At 37.4% G+C, this 24,831-nt stretch overlaps 1 protein-coding gene across 4 annotated transcripts in view; it reads left to right on the forward strand.

Annotated features, from left to right (window-relative positions):
- The window catches only part of asic2 (acid-sensing (proton-gated) ion channel 2), a 453,225-nt gene that overhangs the window by 342,162 nt on the left and 86,232 nt on the right, over positions 1–24,831 (forward strand). The gene's annotated exons all lie outside the window — the stretch shown is intronic.

The raw sequence follows: 24,831 nt of genomic DNA on the forward strand, positions 1-24,831 counted from the left end.
AGCATTCTGTTTATCAAAATTGACTCACCTCTGCTATAGTATTGTTCGTACAAGCAGTGATGAAATGATAGGTTCCTCAACCTAATCAAAATATTCATTATAATCTTTGTATGACTCTAAGAGACTTGTTTACTTCCTGCCTTTCTTTGTAAAATACCTGCTGATCATCATTCCACCCATGTAATTAAAGACATGAAAATAGATTAATCTAACCCTGAATGCCTCTCTTCGGGCCCTATCTTGCACCCAGTGCAATTGACTTTGTACACGACGCGTGGATCATTCCAACACGTTGAACCCGACGCACAGCGGACTTTTCCCTCTACAGACGCACGTCGGTAAATTAGGAAATGAACTTGCGCTCCCGGAGTGGTTCAGCGAAAAGAGTAGGAGTGCAAACGTTCCCTGGTTCCCTATTTTGCAGTTTCAGAAAACAATTCCGCCCCAGACCAGGAAAAACCTAGTCTAAAGTCAGTGGCGCGTTATTCAGATGCTATTTTAAGGGCGCATGCTTGGCCATAATGTAGTGTGTGCACAACGCGCATACACTTTGCTTCTCTCATTTACACAGCAGTTCCCATTTTTGCAAACCATACATAATTACAAGGAAAAATATTACCACACGAGGGAAATCATTGTGGTGTCCATGAAGATGTGAAAAAATAGGCATAAATCTAGCTTTTGTAAACACATTTACCCAAATTATTATACGCCTGTTTAACCGAAGCTAATTTCGTGGGTTTCTCCCATCCCCATACAATATCACTTCTCTGTCTTTTACGGCCCTGATGAGAACGCTGGTCTCCTCGGCTGTGAACGCCGGTATAATAGCAACAGTGCCCGAGATCCGCCCACAAAGTTACTTGCGTTTTGCCTTTGATACTCTCGTTTCAGACGGTTAAAATGTTTGCTGTTACACTAAATTGTATTTCCCCCCATGGACTTTTTGAAGTTTCAATTAGCAAACCTACCAATCTGCAAAGAAAACCCTTTTGCTTAAGGAAGTTCACTGTCCATAAACTTGTCATGTTGTTTAATTTTTTATGCCTGAACTTTTTCTTTTCATGACATTCACATTTCTTTCTGACCAAAACAGACTTCTTTATAATGCATACAATATGTTAGAGTTACAAATACCCCAGCAGGAAGAACAAAATGCAATTCAAATACACAGATAAAGGTCTGAGGAAACACAGAAAAGATATATTCCACAGTGAGAGGAGAGAGAATACACTATATTCTGTGTTTGGAATAAAACAAACATTCTGTTATTCTACGGTATAACGCAACAGCGTGCAGAATAATAGTGCGTAGCAGCAATTAGATAATTTAATTCAATAGCACAACATCACGAATAGAGAGTAGATGATGGTTCACAGAAACAATAAAAGATATAATTTTAGACAAATGTATTATGTTAAACAGGATTTTGCTTTGTCTTTTCATATTTGTAGACATATTTGACAATGCAAAGCTCCTTCGCCAGTCTACCCAGCATGCCAGATTTCACAGTAGGAGTGCAGGAGAGAAATAAAGTTAAACAGCATGAGAAAAAGCACTAATGAAAGAAAAGAATGAGTTACGCTGAGACACAAGTGAACAGAGGGGAAATATGGCAGGGACCAAGGGCACAGAATGGTCAAAAGTATGTTCCTCTCCATCTGAGGCTGTGACACAGCAAATGTGGCTGGTCTTTGTTCCAAGAGATATCTATTAAAGGTCTTTTCACTCTAGACACTCCAAAGCACTTTATAATCACAAAAGTATTCGGTCAGGTCAGTCCTCCTCTTAAAGAGCATTTTTCTTCACTCCAGTGTATGTGTGAGTGTTATACTGTAGGGCCACCAGTGTTATAGGGAGAAGTGAAGGCTGACAGGTTAAGTGTGTAATTTTCACTAGTGGTGCCAGATTGAAATACGGTTCTGGCCCAGACATAACAACAGCTCATCCAATGGCATGAGTTTGTGGACAGAATTTTTTTCCCAAGCAATGGAAGATTAGGTCAACTATTTGAAACTTCAATGCTATGAAAAAGCGGTATAGATATGCTGATATGCCATATTCAGATCATAAAGGAGTTGAAATGTCATGCCCACTTGAGTTAAAGATTACAAAGTGTTTTAAAAATAAAGGTACATTTTTGTATAGGATGCATTTCCCTTATGCCTTTACGTTCATAAGACCCTGATCTCTGGTATTTTGACCATACAGTTTTGCAGAATGTTTCTCACCACCTTTCGCTGAATCAAACCTGTTGCCTTTGCCTTTAAAGAAACCTGACATGCTGAGTTTATGTTTGTGTGCACTTGTGTGTGTTTATCTCAGAAGAAGAATGACTTGCCGTTTCATCAGTTTCTTTATTCTGCTGGATTTCTTTGCACATGTGAATTTAAGCATCTATTAGATTTGAAAATGCAGTGGACGACAGAACTAAATGAAATTCTGTCGTCCACTGCATTTTCAATCTAATATTATCTCTAAGGTACTGTAGAAATGCTGAGAGTGGCTTTTTGGCTGTTTTTGATCGTTTTGTTGGATCGGGAATCTCAGCATTTTCCCTGCGTCATCATAACATATGCTCACCAATTAGAACCCTGCTGCCTCCTGCCATCAAGAAGCCAGGTTCTCTTCTTTCCGTCTCTCTTTGATATGTCACCATGTGTCACAGCACACTGTTCCATACACTAATCATTCAAAGATCTATCTCTGTCTACCTTGCTTGGGGCTGATGCATAGATAGAGTCTCGGGTTTTGGTTTAGTTGAATATCTCACTCAAATACGGATCGATTTAGGTTGATTCATCTGATATATCTCAAAATGGCAGCTGTGTGAAATCAGCGTATGGACACATACAGTGATATATCTCTGGACACACTCTTACAATTAAAGGTTCCAAAAGAGGGGTTTCACTGTGATGCCATAAAATAAACACTTTGGGTTCCCAACAGAACCTTTCAGTGAAAAGTTTTTAAAAGAACATTTTTTTTTCTTAGTGTGAAGAACATTTTAATAATCTGAAGGACCTTTTCCCATTATTAAAAACCTTTTGTGCACTGGAAAGATTACATGGATGTTAAAGGTTCTTCATGGAACCATATGTCAATAAGGAACCTTTGTTTTTAATAGTGTACTTCAGTCTTCATTGTTACATGATCCTTAAGAAATAATTCTAACATAGGAATGTGCCCTTGCTAATAGTAAGGTATCAAAATTATCAAATGTAATGTATTCCTGTAATGGCAAAGCTGAATTTTTAGTTACTTCAGTCTTCAGTTTCACATGATCCTTCAGAAATATGCTGATTTGCTGCTCAGCAAACTTCACTACACAAAATCAGATGGTCCCTATTGTCACTCCTGATAAAATCACCTACAAACCCCTATCAAATACAACATAATAGTTTATTATCTATGACTGTGACGTAACTAAAGCCGATTGAAACTTCCTTTTTCAGCTGGGAATACTGATGATGCATTTGTGATGCACCTTATTTTTTTAATGGAAGAAAAATAATGAAAATATATTATATTTAATATCGCCCAGCAACAATCACAACTTACTCTATTAATGTCATTCATTTTATCTGTTCTTGATTCCAAATGCAGAGTCATGTCCAAATAATTTCTTCTCTTTCTTAGAGAAATCTCATAGAAATCAATCTGAGAGGATTGAACACATCTGAGGGAGAGCAAAAATAACAGCTGATGCTTATTCTGTTTATTCGTTTAGTTTATTTGCTCCACAGTGTTGATTTGACAAGTCAGCACTTTGAATTTGCTTTCACTCTGTGATTTATTGCATATGAAATTCATGTTCAATTTTAGCTGATGTGCCACATCCAAGACAATACAAAAAAGAATTTGCCCCAAAAAATGGGATTTGAAGATTTGACCATCTTCCCAGTAATCCTTCACTATATATACTTTATATATAAATTAATATTGATGGGGTGTTTTTCACGCTCTGTCAGAGTTTTGAATTTTTGTATTTGCTTTAATGCTTAATGCTTTTAAGCTGAAATGCAAAAGTTTTAACTTATGGTTAACCTGCTATTCAGAATGTCACAACAAACAGAGTCTGCTAATGTAACCAAAAATACAAGACAAAAAGGAAATAGAAGACATATATATATATATATATATATATATATATATATATATATACTCCGTCTGCAGAGAAAGTAATGGGAAAGAACACAGAGAGGTTTTCTTGGACAGGTGTTAGAGAGGTTTAGGCCCGGTCTGTGTGCAGTGATGCACACTGACTGTATTTATTAAAGCTGAAATGTGCAGGATAGCACTAGGCGCAGTCGTCTCAGGAATACTGAATACAGTTTTCTCCCCTTCACATTATTGCACAGAAGAATAGCACATTCCTAAATCTGTGCTTGTATGCATCTCTCCAGAGACGCATCGCCATGCCTCCACAGTGGACGTAATAAGATTTTTCTGAGGCTTGTATTCATACTTATTCACTTGGGAACATATAGGGGCAGTATTTTCTGAAAATATGGATGTGTGATTAATATTGCATATGAACGCAAATAGATATAAATGTGTATTGCAATGGGAATTAATGCATGGCTGGATGGTTTTAAGCAAAATTGTATTCATTTATCAGAGACTGTGTGATGCATTGCATTCATATTGCATGAATTAGTTTTTCAATGCTTCCGGAATCCTCTTCCCAGGAGTCTTGATGCTGTAGTTATTCATTTAATTCTGACTAGAACTGGCAGCAGATGGAAAAGACGTGGAATATTTTTATGTAGGTCCCCCTGTTTTATATTATCAGCCAGTTATTCATCACCTGTCATTTCCTGTCACTTACCAGGAAATTTAACCAGATGATTAAATTAACATTTCTAGGTTTGTCCTTAATGCTGGAGAATGGGGTGTTAAATGATGGAAAAAAGAAGATATTTAACTAACTAAATAACATATTTTCTCGCTCTGAGACAGCTGAAGTGCTTCGTGCCAACATCTAAAGTACGCTAATAAACCACTTAAATATCAAGGCATGTGTAGAAAAGTATTAGTGAGATAAAAATATTTGCTTACAAGGCAAACTTTTTTTCTTTTCTTTTTTTTTCTTGCACTAGATAATTCTCCATGGAGACTAAATCATCTAGTAAGTGCAGATTACATTTTCATAGATTAATGTAATAGATGTGGCATTGCTATTAATATACATACGAATGCACAGAGTCACTATCGCAAACTATCTGTGTTGTGATACTGTATGTCACTAAGCTAAACAAACATTTGCATTATTGGCCGAAATTTCACTTCTAACCAAAGTAGTTCACAGCTCAGTGCCTAAAGTCATCAATGAATAGGAAAGGTCACTGTCTAATAATCTTCATCTCCATCTTTTATGGTGTGTTATTGTACAGTATGTGATAGATCATCCTATGGATCTTTGTGTGTGTGTGTGTGTTGGTGTGTGCACTGGACTGCACAGCATTGTAAGTCTCTTGGCCTTAAACAGAACCAAGGGCAGACAAACAGCTCAGCCAGTAGGGGCAGGTGCAATGCCTTTGACTTTAAGAAAAATGGTAATTTATCAGTTTCATTCCTGTAGTAAGTGTAAATGTAGATCTGAGATGAATCATCTTGTTCACAATATTTAAGCTTGATCTCATTCATAGATATGCATATGTAAAGTGTGCACACATTTTTATAGAATATCAAATAGAATATATATTTATTAAACAAAGAGAGCACTACACATAATCACATAACGTTAATGAGAGACCATGAACTGAGGAGAACTGAGGGCTTAAATACAGTGGCAGATGATGATCAACAGAACGGGGAACAGGTGAGGACTAGAAACCATCACAACAGATTAATGACATGAACTCAGGCAAAACAAACAATAGAGCTGCACGATTAAAATATTGCAATCTTGATTCAAACACCCACACAATCTCAATCCTAAATGAGAACAATTTGCATGTGTCTAAACCTTTGACAAAATCACTCCAGGATATTCAAATCTGCGACACCGCTGCTGCTGACCCACAGAGAGCAGTTGTCATGTATAGGTGAAACAGCTGTCATGTATGAAACAGCTTCACAATCAGTCTTTTCAAAACAGTCAAACACACAGTATCATTATTTCTGTGTTATAAAAATATTCATATTATCTTAGCTCTTTTTATGCATTTTGGCCATTCATTTACACAACAACGATTACATACAAACTTTTGAAAATGAGTTTCAAAGTGCAAGTTTTTGAAATACAGTGCATGAGTATTACGTGTTCAGTCTACAGGCACTTAGTTTTTCTTTGACATCACCAACTACTGGCCTGGCTGCATAATACAGCCTTTTAAAAGTTTTCACGAATCCTTGTGAACAGGGATCATTTTGATCTTTCATCGAAAAACAGAAAGGAAAAACTTTTTCCGTTTTTAGTACACAGTTGTGTAAACGTACTCATTATTATCGTATTAAACAAGGCAGAGAAATAGAACATAACTGTGACAAAAGGTTTATTTGGTTTTGTTTATGCAGAACGAATTTAATTGAATATGTTTAACATGTATAGGCTAGTGCAGTTAACATTTACCTAATTTTTCAATCTGTTATTTGTCATTTAAAAAAAAAAGTGATGGCACACACACACACACACGCACACACACACGCACGCACGCACGCACGCACGCACGCACGCACGCACACACACACACACACACACACACACACACACACACACACACACACACACACACACACACACACAAGTAAAACAAGAAGTTAATGTTAAATCATTAGTGTTTCACTTGTATTTAATGCTAATTTGCAATTGAAAGATCTTTCTTGTTTAGTTTAGGGATAGAGTCCTCCTTTAAAGTTGTCAGTTTCCTGATTTAATAAGTTTCAGTGTCTTTCCAAAAATTCAAGAATGTAAGTGTACATCTTATGTATGAAAATCTACAAATGAGATCCCTCTGAATATTTTTACGAGTCTGGTGTAGCTTCCACCGACTAGGTGGTTTTAGAGGGCAAAAAACTATGAATAAAATACTTGTGCATTTGAAAGACAGCCAGTGGAAAGAAAAAATGATAGGTTAACGGCATGTTTCCAGATCAAGTCTCTAGTCTCCTGGATTATTTTTCTTTCCTTTTACAGCCAATTGACCCTTCGCAGGGAGTTTGATTGACAGGCGATCTGACCAATCCGCCATATCCACCACTTTTGTCTGACAAAGCAGTCAGGAGAGTTAGTAGATTAACACTGGAGGATTTGAAACTTGAAAAACGGTGTGTACTGATGTCTTTCCGCGGTTAAAACAACTTTCCTCCTTATGTTTATTCATGTTTATTTGATTCTATAAATTAACTAGAAGAAAGAGATGATTGGTTAACGAGCAGCTTCAACTAAAGCTCTACAGCGATCTGTCACGACAAATTAAAGAGCCACAAAACGGTATGTATTGTTTAAATTTCGTTAAAAAAAAAAGACCAAATTTGAAAGCTGAGACTTTGTTTCATATCAAAAGTAATCTGGTCTGTCCTGTCTGGCAGCGCATTGTCAGTGTCCTCTCTGCTCCGCGTTGTATTTTTCACTGCGTGAGAACATGGTGAGGTGTGAGAGCGGGATGGCTTATCGGACATAACAACAGTAACTAAAGGGGGCGGGTCTTTGCGAACGGTCAATTCCCCCCAAAACCACTTTGCTCTGCATTGTGGAGACCACCAGTTTGAGTTCCAGCAGCACCAGGTTCTCAACAAAGCTTTACACATGTATTAGATGTGTAGTTTCCAGTTAAACTGCTGCCAATCAAAGCCAATCAGATTTATTGTTAATTGTACAGTTATATAGAACTAAGATTTTGGACCTATAAGATTTCACAATGGGCAGGGAAACCAAGCTACAGTTGTGTCTAGTTAGGACAAAAACATATTTACAAGGTTGAGATACAATTTATGTCTTTTTGCTTCAACATGTCTGGTAAAGGTACGTGAGAGAAGGTGCCATGGGTAACCTTTAGTCGATCTATTACAGTTACCATGGCAGTGGGCAGCAGTCACAGGTGAATTTTAATGAGAATCTGAGGCATGTACTGATATCCCCTTTGATACTGATAGATGAAAAAAGTGAATGCTAGACTTTGGGTTGAAGAAAATCATACTTGCTAGTCTTCAACCTGTCAGATGTTGTGACATTGGTGTTATCAAGTTATTGTCAGTCATCCAGCAGAGTAAAACGAGACCGTTTCTTCAGTGACTTCAGACACTTAAAGGAGAGTTTAAGATTACAAAAAAAAAAAACGATCATCTCAATAGATCTCACAGCAGACCAGAATTCTGCATACAAAATGTTTTGTTCAGTGTCATTTTAGTATTATATATATATATATATATATATTGTTAATTAATTGCATTAGCTAGGTACGTACATGCCTCCCGCAGAGCTGCGTGCGCACATATACAGATGCGATTGTAACGATGCATACCAAAGGGGCCTGAAGGCCCTGAACTCCCGCTTAAATTGGCCAGGGACTGCCACCAATAGGTAGATAAACACCCATCATTCATGTGACAACCACAAATAATAGGGCGGGATCTAACCCGCCTTGCCACATAAGGGTTAGATTTAAAACAAACAACTTACAACTTACTTATTTCACTTACTCAATTACAACATTTTGTAACATTAAATGAACTGGATTTATTCAAGTCAAGCATTTTCTTTAATATGACTGAAACAACTGAACTCTTTCCTATGAAGGTCAATTTTAAAGTTTGTTTAAATACAAATAACCCTCTTAAGGTTCCAGTGGTGTGTAGTGCACGTCATTATTGTACTGCTGGGGGAAGCATGGACTGCCCCGTGGAAGGTTAAACACATTCACTGTCAGTGCACCACCTCTCAAATCGGTGGAAACGGGATGAAACAATCAGGCAGATGCCAAGCATCTTTGAGCCATTGTGTGTACAGTATGATGGAGGTTTTTGTATCGTGTCCAAGAGGAGCAGTGGAGCAAAATGTCTATAGGAGGGGTAGTAGTTGAGCTTCATTATTTAAACTGGTTGGTGTGAACATCAGACATGAGGAAGAATAGATCCAGTACAGCTCTAGGGGTTTTCATTTTTAGTCTGAACACTTTCCACAGCAAACACTGCATTGCAGATCATGATGATCTCAGCAACACTTCTGTTGAAACTAATGAAGATCAGGACACTTGTGATGGATGGCCTTTGCTGGAGTGAGTTTCTACAGTAAATAAGTAAATGACAGTTGAGCAAATTGAGGGAAAGGGGGGATAACAACAGTAAGGATTTGGCAAGTTAGTGAGCTTCAACTGAAGTGACCCTCAAAACAACTCATCAGAGATGCATGCAGTGTCTCTTCAAATGTCTGTGCTTATGTTTGCTAGACTCTTGGGCTTTCATGCTTAACATTTTCTTTCGTTCAACATGTTCCTCTAACACTCACAGCCTATATCATCACCGACAAGCCCAAATCCCTCCATCCCTCCATCCCTGAGCTCTGCTGTCTTGCTTCCCGTCATGCAGTCTCTTTCTTTAGTCTGGGCGTCCATGGACGAATGGGGAGCTCTTACCTTTTCGTCTGCTCTATATTTTATTTGTATCTGATGTCATGTTTTCCATCATGCCTGAAAAATCTCACAGAATTTTCTTTGACATATACAGAAGCTACTTTCTAATTTAAGAACTACCTTTTGTGTATCAGTGTTGGGGATTAGTGTTACTACTAACAAAGATGTTTTCAGAGGCATTATATTCATTTTGTTTCCCATCAAGTAGCTGTGTAGCATGACCAAATATTAGCATGCTAATATTTACTGCCATGCGAGCTGATGCAATAATCAAACACACTCACTTCTGTCATGGAGCATTGCGAAGTATGATTCATTCCATTTTATTGCTTTGCCCTGAGCGGCCTTCAAGTAAAAAGCTGCCATTCATTTTTGTTTTTGATCCTATAGTGTATAATTATATAAATTATGGTACATTGTAGGTTCAAGTTATATTTATTGTGGCACATTTGATGTCATCTCCTTAATTGAGATTTTTTTTTCCTCCATTCAAATGTATTTATATTTTTGCTATTTAAAACACAGCTTTGATTCTAAATGATATTATTGGATAGTTAAATTATATATACTGTGTATAAACATTGTCATTACTTACCTCATGTTGTTTCAAAGCTGCGTGAAATTTTATTTATATATTTATATATATGACAATGAAAGTCAATGGGATCCAGATTAGTTTCGGACTCCATTACCTTTTATTATATGGACCAAAGCAGTTGAAATATTCTTAACATCTTCATTTGGGCTCCATTGAAAAAAGAAAGTCATAAAGATTTGGAACAACATGAGGGTGAGTAAATGATTTTTACATTTTAAAATGTTTAGGGTGATGTTAATGTAACTTGTTGTGTAGCTAACTACTCAAAAGTTGTGTAAATATAAGTGTGTGTGATGAACGGCTTTGATTAAGATAGTAAATTACGCCACAGGTTAAGCATGGTGATTGATGAGCTTAAATCAGGGTCATCGCCTGTTGCCACGGCAGCAAGACTCCTTGACTGACAGCTGGGATAGAAACGTACTCGAAGGGGTGGTGTCAGGGCTGAAATGTCTTTTGCACATAAAAACGGAGAGGAAGAGATGGAGACAGGTAGAGAAAGGGAAGATGATGGTGTTGTGACAGAGGATGGTCTATTTTATAACCCAAGAGAGAGAGTGAGTGTGAGAGAGACTGTAGAACAGAATATGAAAGACGGGCTATTAATTTTCTATTGAGGGCTTGGTATGTCATGGTTGTAATGTCTGGACGTTGTCACGGGCTCTAGCTGTAATGATTACATGCCTGCAGAATACCTATTGAGCTGCTTCACTGGCTACTGCCTATGGACACAAGCAGCTTTCTTCTAATGCTCTATAGCAACTCAATGGCTATTGCAATAATGACACAACATGAGTTGACTCACAACTGATACAGCAGTAGAATTTGATGTTAGCAGCATTCTGCTTGGCTAATAACCACAAAATAAAGAGCACACACAATTATGGAGTGAACGAGTTTATTGATAATTTCAATAAACATCAGTAAAATATTGTTATCAGTACTTTTCAGTGTTGCACAAAATATAATTTATTTATAATCAACATTTCATTATAATTATTTAGCATTTATCTGAATTTACCTTCATTCAGCAAGCTTGCATTGAATTGATCAAAGGTGACAGTAAAGACTTTTAAATTGTTACTACAAAAAAAATACATATTTCTAATAAATGCTTTTCTTTTTAACTTTGTTCATCAAATAATCCTGAAAAAAACATGGTTTCTACAAAAATGTTTAGCAGCACACCTGTTCAACACGTTTCATGAAGGTTTTTAATCATCGCCCTTTGGGCAATCACAGCAAATTCTGCTGCATAATCCATTTAGGTCTGGTCTTCTGTTAGAACGGTTGCTGACAGACATATGAAGATCAGGATACAATTCAAATGCAGAGTCTAATAATAATCCAACATGCAAAATAACAGAAGGTAGTAACAACACATTAACAAACACTAACTCAAACGACACCGTACCCCAAACACAGGAAAGGGATGAATTAAGTAGTATCACAAACAAGGTAAATTAACAATACATAGCCTGAAACAATAAACTAATCATGTCATTAATCATAGAGACAAAGTAGTGGGAAATTCAAACAAAGAAACACATGTGACTGATGAAAACAAACTAAAAGTCCATGAAAACGAAACTAAGAACAAACTAACTGAATATTTGTAACCGTAATTCTGTTTTTGGAGTTGTTTAATCATCCTTCATGAGATTGTGAGATTTAATTACTTTTTATCTTCAGTTGATGTGAGCTGTGGCTGGTAGTCAGTTGTAGTTCTTGTGTTTCTCTGTTTTATGTACTTGTTGTTTCTGTTTCCTTCAGTGATTCTGCTTGTTAACAGCAGGTGTTTATCAGTGTCTGAATTCACTCATTTGTTTTCATTCACTCTGTCAAAAGGACTATATTAGTAAACTAATGTAGGGAATAGTGAATATAAGGTGTGATTTGGGACACAGCCTCCGTGTAACACTTTTATCAACAAAGATTTATTATGAACTCAGAATAACAAGCCAACATATGAAACAGCATGCTAATGCACAGACAACAACCAACAATGAACTCAGGGACCAAAGGAAATTAAATAGTGGCACAAATAAGGTTAATTAGGAGACAGCTGAACTAAGAAGACTAATCATATCAGTAACCACGGCAACACATAAGTGGTGGAAAACTAGACAAAGGAAACACGTGACTGAGTGAAAACAAAACAAACTGAACGTGACTGTGGCACTCTGAGTGTCAACTTTGTGCACCTTTAATTCACAGTATATTGCTGCAGACTACTTTATCGAATACTATAAGGATACATGCAATGCTGACCTAGAATTTGACAAAAAAAAAAAAACAAGGTATTTTAGTAGGCTGTATAATTATGCTGTCAACCTTTTGAACTAGTCTCCGTGTCTGGAGTGTGCCTATTAAGCTTGAAATACTGCCTTCGTATGCAGCTCAGAAGGATTTGGAACAGAGCTAGGGTCTCTGACTCATAATGACTATACTGAGTGATGTCTTATGCTGCATTTTAAAGTGCAGTATTATGATATTTTTAATGAAATCTTTTCAAATAGGCTGTTGCTGCAGTGTCAGCTGACTATGTGCTGTAGTTGAACTAGGAAAGATGGACAGAAACAATAATTTGAGTTACTTAAAATAGATAAATAAGCAAAAAATGAAAGAGGGCATTAAATGAGTGGCAGAGAGTATAAATAAATGATATATGGATGAATCCACACGGACACTGTCTGAATTCACAGTAACACTGAATGCACAGAAATAGACAAAAATAATGAATGTTAGAAAGATTATTTTTTTGTCGACATTTCACTATCTTCTTCTGTCCAACCATTAGGCTTTATTGGCTATATTACTAGTTACATTCCCTCCTCAGAACCTTAATTAGAACTATAAGCACATATAACTGCAATAACATTTATGAAAGAGGTGATACAAATTCAATTTGTATTATGTTGCATGTCCAGTAAAGTTATTTGTTTAATTGGATGTGAAGATGAAGTTTAACTAAACCTGTCTTTGACTGTGTCTGCATGTGACAGTGTGAATTTGTGTGTCTGTTGTGTTCCCGTTTCGTCAGTGCTATATTATGAATTATTTACCCCATCACTGTTAATGCTCCGTGAAGCAAAGTGCTCACCCTGCAACTCTACAGATTTTTATAAACACAACTGCCGGTAAACACCCTGCACATACTCCCTCCTTTCAATCCTGTGACAATCCACTGCAGAACGGAAATCGATTCAGGGGAACAAAAGCAGGACCACATAATGATAAAGGCGGTCAGAACGCTTCAGTCCTCTTTGGCTTTGATAAAAGTGCTTAACTGGTACTTAACGGTCCTGATTTGAATTTTCCCATCATTGCTCCATCCTTTGGCGAGCTGTTGGGGCGGAATGGGAATTTGTCTGAGGATATAAGTGTTGTATCACCTGTTTATGTCATTTTAGTTGAAATGGTGGTCTGGTACAATACTGTGGTAATCAGGAAACTGGTTTCCTACTTAGTCTTTTTTATTCTATTATGTGGGATAAAGAGGTGCATTTCGAGATATTTTCTCTCTGTAATTTTCACTGAAGGCTGAAAGTTATACTTTCTTCTCACTGATGTTTTAAGATTTAAAAGAACTGACAGCTTTAGACATGATGGCTGTTGTGGAGGTGTTATGGCCGCAGCATTTTAAAGTGATATTTCACACAAAAATGAAAATGCTGTCATCATTTATTCACCTTCATGTTGTTCCAAAACTTGTGTGATTTTCTTTCTTCTGTGGAACAGAATTTTTCCATTTACTGAAGGTGCAGTGGTTAAGTAACTTTGGGGAGTTGGAAGGAGGCCTACTTGTAATGTTGAGTTGAGTTTGTGTGTGAACGGTGATGCCATAAAAATGTCAGCATGTCATTGATTTTGTGATGGTGTGATTGACCGTGTGAAATCATGAGGCCGAGCAGGTTTGGGTGGCTGACTGTCAAAAATATCCTGGCATTATGCCATTAGCCGCAAGGCACTGGCACTCGCTGTCCAGAGTAAGGATATAATGCGTCTGGACTCACTTCTCTTCCACTCAAAGATCGAATCAACAGCCAAGAACTTTTCTGCTCTCCTCTGCTCATTGTAAAAAAAATAATAATAATAACTTAAATAAAAACTTTAAAATAAAGACAAAACTTTTTTTGTTGTTGAGTTGAATTAATTTGATGAATTATTTTAAGAAAGTGCCTTGAAAGACCTTGAAAGACTTAAAATATCTGGTTGCCATGACTTAAAAACTTCCATCATTGTAACAATTCCAATTCCAATTTCATTGTAAAAATGTAACATTAATACAATTAATTAATGTATCCATAATAAGATTTCTGTGCAAGTTGTTTGCAGTGTTTTTTAATTGTTTTCATTACATGCCTTAACAGTAAATCAAATGTGAAAATGCATTAATACTAATGTTCTTGTTAAACGATATGAAGTATATTATAATAGACATGCTGCATTTGAAATGATTGTGTTTTGTTTGGAAAGGTAAAAACAACAATAAAACAAGCTGCATTTGAGATACTTGTGTTTTTTAGTTAAAAACTGCAATAATAAAGTTTTTGTATTTGATTTATTTGATCTAAGAATCATTTTTACATTGTTTTTTATTTCTAACTCGCTCTTGTCCTAGAATATGCACAGTAATAACTTAAACTGAGATTTTATCCTATGGAAACATAACAGAAACTTCATGGTGCAAAAGCCACTTTAGAGATAAACACCCATTATGGAGTGGAATAAAAGAGTGGAGGAGGGGCCTGGAGACAGCAAATGCAATGAGAAAACGATGGCATGTCTGAAGAAGATAATCCATGTGGCAAGCGACAAGGGTGCAAAAAACCCACCAGGCCGGTGACTGATAAGACATCATAGTGCACTTCCAGATCTTCAGATGAAAAAAGGCAAAAACATAATGCTTCTGGCACACCAGTTGAAACTTCTCCAATTTTGAGGATGACTTAATGTGAACATTTGCAGAAAAGACCACATTTCACTCTGCAGGATTAAGACCCCTGGGGCAAAGTCTTTATTTTCACAATATCCTGTCATTCAGAGAGACGATCTGCATAATACATGATCAGTCAGTAAATAAAAAAATTTAGGGCAAGAATAAAAGGTGATCAGCTCCACAGGGTGCGTTCATAACGTGCTCTGTTAACATGGTAGTTAGCAGTCGAAAAGATGGTCCAAACCACTCCAAATTGCATCTAATCATGGACCCCATCAATATTCAGATTAACCTGATTTATTCATACATCTATATTCTTAATCCAATCCTTGAACGAGAGAAGAGAGAGAGAGAGAGAGAGAGCTGCTAGATGTAAATTAACATAACCTTTTGTGAACATCAAGTTGTGCTTTATCTCCTACTGCTTTGCCTAAATATGATTATCATGATGTATTCCTCATATTCTTACAGTCAACCCGGCACACATTCACCTGTCAGAGATTGCACAAAAGAGCCCTGCCACAGTCAAGCTCCTCTTGCCTACAGCCACACAAGAGCCTGCACTAATAGCGCCTCTGTCTGTGTCATTAAATGCAATGGGCATCATTCAAACCAGGTCACGACATTTTGTTCTAGAACACTCAAACCGCTTCCTTTCTTTGAATGTTTAATGAGATTTGTATTTATTATTCACAGAAGCGCACAATCCAGCAAATGAGCTTGATTTACCTCACACAGGAGCGTATGCATAAACATTCGGATCTCAAATAGGCGCTCCTGAAGATGTCACAAATGTGACGTGGTAATGAGCTTGCAAGTTAATTGAAAGTGAATTCATGTGTTTTATAACATATCCTGTGTTTCAACAGGAACCTGCTGACCTCGAGGTAACAGAGGTTGTCTAATCTTGACATGAAAACACCAAACTTCAGGACTAATGGAAGATTTATTTTCTGTGGAAAGTGAAAATGGAACCTTTTTGAGTTTCATTACTCTTCTAAATTAGTTTAATCACGAGTTTTAAAGGCTATTAAGAAAGTATTTAATTTGCTTCCTTAAATGTTTTGCTGTTTGCTGTTAGTTCGAAGAAGCATCCTTGGTCAATAATAGCAAATGACTATTGGCATGTTTACAATGATTCTGAATGTTAACATGCTAATCGCTGAGTGGTAATGATAGTACGCCTTTATTCCAAACAACAGCTGGCTTATTGACTATTTTAAAGGGTGATGTTTATTGTGTGCTTCATATATCTCAGTATTCTGTGAGAATTTTTAGTAGATGTCATTTTGCGATGCTTAGTTCTTGTTATAGCTTCTGCTAACTCCTGCTAAAACCTAATTTTGTAAGACTGCGATTACTAGACACCCTCAAATTGCGTCTTGTGTAAAGGTGGTTTTAGTTATTTGGATTAAATTGTTTCATTATTAGCTCATTGTCAAAGCTGTATGGTTTAAATCCTAAAACGATGGTCTGGTTCCAAAGAGACGTCTTCGGTTTTTATGAGGAAAGACAGCTTTTAAGTTGCTGGTGCTATATCCCTATTTAATAAGCCGCAAGCCTTCTTAAGCGGAAATCCTTGCTACTGTTTGTCTTGTCAGTTAAAATTAAATTGAATTTAAAACAGAGAGCAAGAAAAAGAAGCTGTCAGTCATTGCAGCAAATGAGGACTATGTGGCCTACAGCGTCTTAAACATTCCTTTCCCTCAGCCCTAACTCTCTCTCTCTTTATCTTAGAAGGGTGATCTCGGCTAGCGCTAGCTCAGGCATAAAGGATGAGACTGAATATTCATGTCGATTTTGTGGGCTGTGGTCTGGCAGCTGCAGGCTATGGTGATTTATCTTGAATGTCTCTGCGTGTGTACATACATGCTGTAAGAAGAAACCTTCTCAATCATTCATCCATCCATCAAGCTCCTACACTAGACAGAAGAAGCTCTTTTGCAGATCTTAGATCAGGTGGGCAGCGTTCTCCACACAAGTCTTTGGCAAGACACGGTTTCAAAGCAGCTTTCCCAAAAACAGCTTCACGCTTAAATTTAAGGAAAGACCAAAAACGTTCAACACTCACTTTTGAGCCAATAGTTTGCAGCTCTGATTGAGAGATCTAGTACCACCATGTATATCCTTAATTATATGTCAACTAGGGTGACCACCAACAAACCAACCAAATGTGGGACGATTACTAAGTTTGTGTGGGACAATGTGGGACATGTTACCAACACAAAACATAACCTGAAACTGTTATATAATGTCTATTTAACTTAATAAAAACATTTGTATTCTGCATTTCGGCTGATAAAAATACTTTGTTATTTAGTCCCTTCCAGACAACACAATTACACCACAATGTAACATAACATGTCTATTTTACATGACATTTAAATTAAAATTTGTATATCTCGTATTTGTATATATATATACGTACAATTAAAAATTAAAGTTAAAATCCAACAAAATAAGTAATGAACAAATAAAATATAAAACAACATGAAATTAGTTAATTGACAGTCTTATATATTAAGAATATATTACACCAAAAACTTTCATATTTTTAGAAAGGATGTGAATTAAAACAACCACAGCAGGCAACAAGTTGATAAATTCTGTTAAATTAAAATGTTAATTTACTGAATTATCCATTTGTTTTCTGAAAGGGAACACATGGATCGAATCACCGCTCCACATTTTGATTGACAGCCGTCACAACCTACTTACTCCTTTCTTTTTAACCATTGGATAGGATTTAAAAAAGTCTGTTGTATTTGTACATCTGACGAAGCGCTGTTAAATATAGGTGAAAAACTATGGCGCAAAAATAATAAATAATATGCTTTCTTAAAAAAGCAAAAGAACGCATGCATGTTTTCTCAATAGGATAATTAAAAACAAACAGACTGATGAAAATGCGGGACATTTTCTTAATATGCGACGTGGGGGACAAGGGGTGAAAATGCTGTGCCGTACAACGCAAAGCGGGACGGGTGGTCACCCTAATGTCAACTTGCTATAAAATTAGTCACACATTTTAGCTAAAAGCAGAAAGAAAGGGATATAGGTGTTTAGATAGGTTTTGTAAAGGTGGTGCATGGTCTCTTTTCACCTCATTACTCTGAAATGCCTATATTTGTTTCTGCTCAGTTCGCTGTGTAAAAAAACCTTCATTGGCAAATTAATATAAATGCACCCAACCCTCCGTCCTCTCTCTTCCATGTCAGCTGAATGGGGAACATTGAGGTTGTTCTATTGCTCTTTCCTCGAGGGCTATAATGTGGAAGGGCTCTGAAGGGTGACGGAGAGATTCACTTTGCATCCTGGATAATGAATCAGATGTTATCTATTTCTCGCAGACTCATTGTATTTTCTCTAATAATCTAAGTGTGAGCCAACAGGCATATCTTAAGATAAAGATGCTGCACAGTTCTAATCCTGTTCCTCAAACAAACAAGCCAAGAAATCCAAGTCTGAATGATGTTAAAGGGGCGTTTCATCTACCAAAAATTCACAATGTCCTTCCAAACCTGTAGTTTCTTTTTTCTGCGGAACACAAAAGGATAATGCACTGGTCGCTCTTTTCTGTGCTGTTATAATGCATGGGGACTAAAGCTTTGAAGCTTCCAAAAGGACTAAAAGGCAGCATTAAAGCAGTATAAAAGTAGTCCATATGACTTGTGCACAATATTCAAAGTCTTCTGAAGTCATATGACAGCTTTGTGTGAGTAAAATACTTTAAATGGAGTAGAGCCCCCCCCCCCCCCCCATTTTCTTCATATCTACATCTTCAAAATAACTTCCTTTGCATTACACAGAAGAAAGCAAGCCATACAGGTTTAGAAAAACATAAGGGTGAGTGCATGACATAGAGTATAACATAATTGACCCTTCACTAAGCCCCGCCCTCCTTAGTTACTGTTGCTACGCCTGTCAAGCTTTCGCGTCTAGCACGTACAGTGTGTGTGCACCGGTGTCAGACATTCCCAATGAGATAATTAGTCATTTTTGGCGAACATGTGAAATATCTGAGAGAGCAAGACAAAAGGGAATGCAGTGTGCATTCGAGGGATATATCCACGACATAATATGCAACAGATTAGAGAATAATTTCATAAAAATTGAAGCTAAAGCCTATAGTCGCATCAGCAGCGCCACAGACGCCGACCATTCATATGAGAAACAAAGAAATCGAGGAACAGCGATGATCGTGCACAGCAGGGTAAGTGAAATGTGAAACTAATCTAATAATTATAAATCAAACGGTTTATCCATAAATCTTGTGGAATAACACTAACACCGGGAGAGCCGCGATCGGATTGGGTTAAAGTGACTCAGTCAGGGGAAGTAACTGTTACTTCCCCTGACTGAGTCAATTAACAAAATGCTGAAATATATTTTAAAGTATGTCAGTGAGCCTCCGTCTTGTCTTTAATCGTCTTATTTCACGTTAAAATATGTGCATTATGAACAAAGAACCGTCATTATTTCCAAGCAATCGGTGATTTTGTTAATCCTGTGGACAGGGACGTGCACAGGGGGGTTGCTCAGGTTGCCCGGGCAACTGCCCATATGCCCTTCTCGACTCAAGTTGCCCTTCCGAGGAAAAAAAAAAATCGTACAATGGCTGCAGAATTTCACATAGGCCTAGATAAATTTTTTATTTTTTATTTTTTTAAATCGCAAAGCCTCATTCACTTCCATTCGTGCACCGAACTTGAAAGTCAGTAAGGGAAGGGCAAACTGTTTACGTGGCTGCAGCGCTGCACGCGACCGGTGCGTAAGACCCCACAAATTACTTAAGGCCCCGCCTCCATCTCGTGTCATAGCGTGTCAATTAATGTGTACAACATCCATGACAAAATGAAGCGAAACTATCCTTCTGGTCACGAAAAGAGGAAGAAGAAAAAACCCATGAGAGTGAATTGCGGGAACAACAATCAGGTAAACTTGTGTTCTCTCCTCTCTAAGTTTGATGTCAGCAAAGTTTGATGTTTTTCGGTCTTGCTAACCTAGCTGGGCAGGCAGTGCATCTCTTGCATCACTTTGTGCCTGACAAAAGTGAGAGTAAAATAAAAAAATGTATTACGTTTGTTTTTGATAAACGACAAAGTGCAACGGTGTTTGTTTACTGCAGCTCGGAAAACATAACCGCGTCGCGTGTGTTATCGTGCGTTCATATGCGCGTGCACGAAATGAAACTCGCATTTTTCAAGCAGAAATATGTGGAGACCAGACATACTGTACAATACATGCACGTGAATGATGGCACTCCCAATCAAAGTCACATTTATAAAACAAGAAACTGATTATCTAGTCTCAGTGTAGTTAAAAACTCTAAACAACTGCACTAATTATGCAAGATAGAAAGCAATGTATTGACAATTTGACATTGATTGACTATTGATTTATAGGCTATATTGAATTTAAAATGTTGATTAGCTGGACATACTGGTCAATATGGATGCACATCCCTCAGTAAATAATAACCATAAATCAAGAATTGCTTCAACATGCATAATAATAAATAAATAAAAATCATACTGATGCAGAAAATACCCAGGCTGTAGAGAGAACCAAAGTTAATCCCAAAAGCCAAAGCTCAGGGTTATAATTTATTATTTTCTTCTTATTTATGTTTACGCTAATATTCACTTGTTATGTTAAAGGTGCATTGCGCAACAATTCATGTTAAAAATACACGTTTTCTAACCCATACATGCATAAACAATTGCCTGATGGGCTGAATGAGTCCTTCTCTGATCACTGCAATTGCCTCTATCATCCTGTACAGTAAAATAAATAAGAGGGATTCGGGTTCGAATTTGAGACTGGGCGTGACCTCATGCGCGTTCACGCTCACCAGGCTATGTCTCGCAGGTTTGTGTATTCGCCGGCGCCGCCATTCTCCGCATCAGCGAAGACAACTCATGCGTCAAAGGTAGAAGATGGATTCAAAGAGACCGGCTTGTAGTCCGTTCCAAACCCCAACGCAAACTCCACGTAAAGTAAAGAAAAGAAATGTTTTGTCTAGTGCCACCAAAAGGTCCAAATTGGAGTCAGACAGGCGTCGGAGTAAGACGAGAGTCAACCTCGGGAAGGCATTCAACAAATGGAGAGATCTGCGGTCTGCTCTTGGTCTCAAACGGGATCCTCAGTTGGCTTTTTTCTTGATAAAACGGTAAGATATAGCCCAGTCTCTAATGTTTGATACGGCCAATCTATGTATGACAACAAATGACGATGCGTAAAATGTGTAATGCTTTAGCGTAACCTAGATACACGTACAATCAGAATTGGTTTTACTACCATTGTTAGTGAACAGTTTCATAAACTAGGAATTGTGTTCGGAAGAATAGTACAACATGAAACATAAAACATATCCAATAAAAGATGCTAACTATGTTTTTGTGTATGTCCTACCGGTAACGTTAGCCTTGTGTCCATTGCTAACATGCTATGGTGTTCATGTCATTGACCAACAAGGAAGAACCCCGTTGCATTGGCTATATTGTATTTTTCGGTAAAAATAGCAAATTGTTCCCGTGAATGTGGTACATTTTGTATGTAGTATATATGAGGTATGTGGGAGCTCGTATTCTATCAAAACGAGGAAAACGTAAAATATTTTGGTATTGTGATTAAATACATGTTTTATTCTGAACGTTGCAGGAAGGGAAATACAATGGTAAAGGGGTAAATATTTTTACTTTACTCATACTGTTTAGCAGACTAACTATTTACTAAATAAAGTATTGACACATTTCACATTAATGTTTGTCAGTGTGTATTGTCCCTGTCAAAATATCTACTAAATAAATCAGCGCTACATGTAGTTTAGTGATTAGCAAAACAGTTCAAGATTCTTGAGTGTGATATAACATGCTGAAAAAATGACCGATAATTAGACAGAAATTTTGAGTAAATTATTACAGAAAAAGGATGTATTGTTATTGGAATATTCTACTTAGCAGATCAATAACAGGCTGAACCCCGCAAGTCTGCGGCGGATTAGCCTGTTTGGCTTTTATGAAAACGTCATGGTGACATTTGATTGTTTATTACCTTGAGACATTTGAGTGAACGTTGTTGACCAACCGTGTATGGTATGATTATTATTTTGAGCTTTTGCGAAGTAATCAATTATATTGTTTATGAATGTGTTTCCATAACAATACAATCATAGGTGGATACAGTAAAAACATAAACAAAGTTTACTACTACCCCCGTTTTTCCCCTCACACATAAGAGTAATTTACTCAAATGTCTTTCCTTCCATATATTTGAAATGACTTGCAGATTTATAACTTTATTACCACTGAAGACATTTTGGCTGTACACCAAAGATCTGCGCGGCAGATGCTCCTTCACTTATGAACAGCTCGTTCTCGTGCATGCGTGCGTGTGCGTGTGGTCCATGAGCGTGCACAACTCTGGTTGCAGTTTCGCTTGTCGCCAGAGGGGGCGTAGTTCTGCAAAAACTCAGAGACCTGCGTTTTGCACCTTTAACATTCTATAGAAAATACTCTATTCAATAAATATTGTTTGTTTGAACCTCATTCTGTTCTATATTGTTGTACTTATTCTTTGACTGTTTTGTTTAAAGGAGGGAGGATTGTATTGGGAGCACTGAAGTGTCAGGTGTGATTGTGTGGCAATGGCAAATGGTTTACATAGCTCACGGCGTCACAGGTCAGGTAGAGGGCCCCTTTTGCTTAGGGCCCAAGGGGGAGTTCAGGATCGGCCCTGGTTTTAGCAGTCGATTCTGTTGCCTACCGGAATTCCTGTTCCCTTTACGCAATCATACTACAAATCATGCGTAGTTGCCAGTAGCCTACCATCAGAACTGAATACGAGCAAGAAGCACAACTGAATGTAGGGGAAGTAGGGCTGTCACTTTTGTGAAAAAATCCTGTTCGATTTTTGAGACATATGTGTTCATTGAATCGATTGTAAAATCGATTTTTCCATGTCTAAAGACGTTTCCATTTTCAACAGCAAATATTGACAAATCCACGGACAACTAACAGGCATTAGGACGAAAGTAAGGAGGGCGCTTGCACAAGTCAGCAATATTTCTGATGATTTACTGGCGTGAAGTTTTTTGCAAGGTGACAAACAGGAGTGCAACATTCAAGGATTGAAATGGACACACGCCAAATTCGGATAAAAATGAACTTTGGCGGGTAACGCTGTCATATCACGAGCCAATTTTGCGTGTTTCTATGTTTACTCACTTTGCTGGGGAAGTTCGTGTAAGCCAAATCTGCGTGGATTTAGCGCAAATACACAACTCGTGAGTCCTCATGATATATTAAATACAGCGTATTGCGCAGAATCTGCGCATTTCTGGCTTGCTTGAAAACACACACGTCACTAAGCAACAAATAACGGTAACAACGCGCTTGTTCACTTGCACTGAAGCAATAGCGAATATTAAAAAGCATTTGGTTAACAGAAAAGACATTGTTATTTCCCAACATCCTACATGTTCTGTGCACTGTATTGATCTGTCACACTAAAACACATTTTTGGTAAAAAAAAAAAAAAAAGGCAGTTAAAATCGATTCCCTATTTTCGTTTTCGAAACTTGTGTTGGTTGATCCGATTGATTGTGCAATCGATTTTCGAACGTAAAGTGACAGCCGTAAGGGGAAGCCCTTTTTTCAGGTCAGAGCAACTGCCCCTCATAATTCCTGTGCACGTCCCTGCCTGTGGACGTGTAGTTGTGAATCACACACTGCTGATCCACGCACATCATTTCTCCCCTCGGCTTTTAGATTTTAGGGAAGGAAAAAAAAATCCACTCTCCCGTCCAAACTTTTATGATACCGGGTATCAGATTTGCATAATCCATACGCACAGCGCTTCGGCAAGTTTCCCTCGCTCGAAAGCTTGCGAGACCTCCCGCACCTAGTTACGGTTGCTAAGACACGATTGGCTAGTGGCAGTTTTCGGGCGTGGCTTAGCGAAGGGTCAATTCTAATTTTTGGGAGAATTCTAAAGGAAATTTGTGGGTTATTTCAAACTAATTTCTTTGTACTGCATCTGTGGCATACTGACTGCTAATTACCACAGGGAAACACATTATGCTATACAATACTAATGGCAGCCTATAAGGCCTATGAATATTGAAGCCTATAATTTGCAGCAATGAAAATACATGTTTCAAAATGCAAACGTCAAACCTTTTCAAAAGTAAACAAAGCGCTTACAAAAAGACTCAAACCTTGATAATTACTCTTGACTCTTGTGACAACTATAGCCTAATATGTTAATTATAGTTACAGGTTATATATTGTTAACGTTATATATTTTAACTGGGCTTGACAACTCTTGTCATGACCAGTTAAAAAAAGTATATCCACTTAGTTTTGTTTGGTATCTGGATGAGGAATACCAGGGGGCACATTAGGGACACGATGTAAATATTGTATGTGAAATGTAAACCACTGTTTATGTGGAGCTGCATGGTTTCTGCAAATCCCACCCACAGGAATTACATTAAGTTCATCCGCCTAGAAGAGTATTCCCATCTCAGGAGGATGATTCAGACAACTTTACAGCTCAATAAATGCATATTTTTGATACAAAATTATTCATGTAAGTTTAAAAAATATACAAGCTTCACATTAATGCTTAAACACTCTGGCCAATTTGCTTGCCAAGCTTTCGTTATATGCATTTCATAGTATTTAAATACACTTGCAAAATTTATTATTGTC

This window comes from Siphateles boraxobius, unplaced genomic scaffold (assembly GCF_051911475.1).
Source record: "Siphateles boraxobius isolate OS27281-9 unplaced genomic scaffold, OSU_SipBor_1 66, whole genome shotgun sequence".
In the NCBI taxonomy this organism is placed as follows: domain Eukaryota; kingdom Metazoa; phylum Chordata; class Actinopteri; order Cypriniformes; family Leuciscidae; genus Siphateles; species Siphateles boraxobius.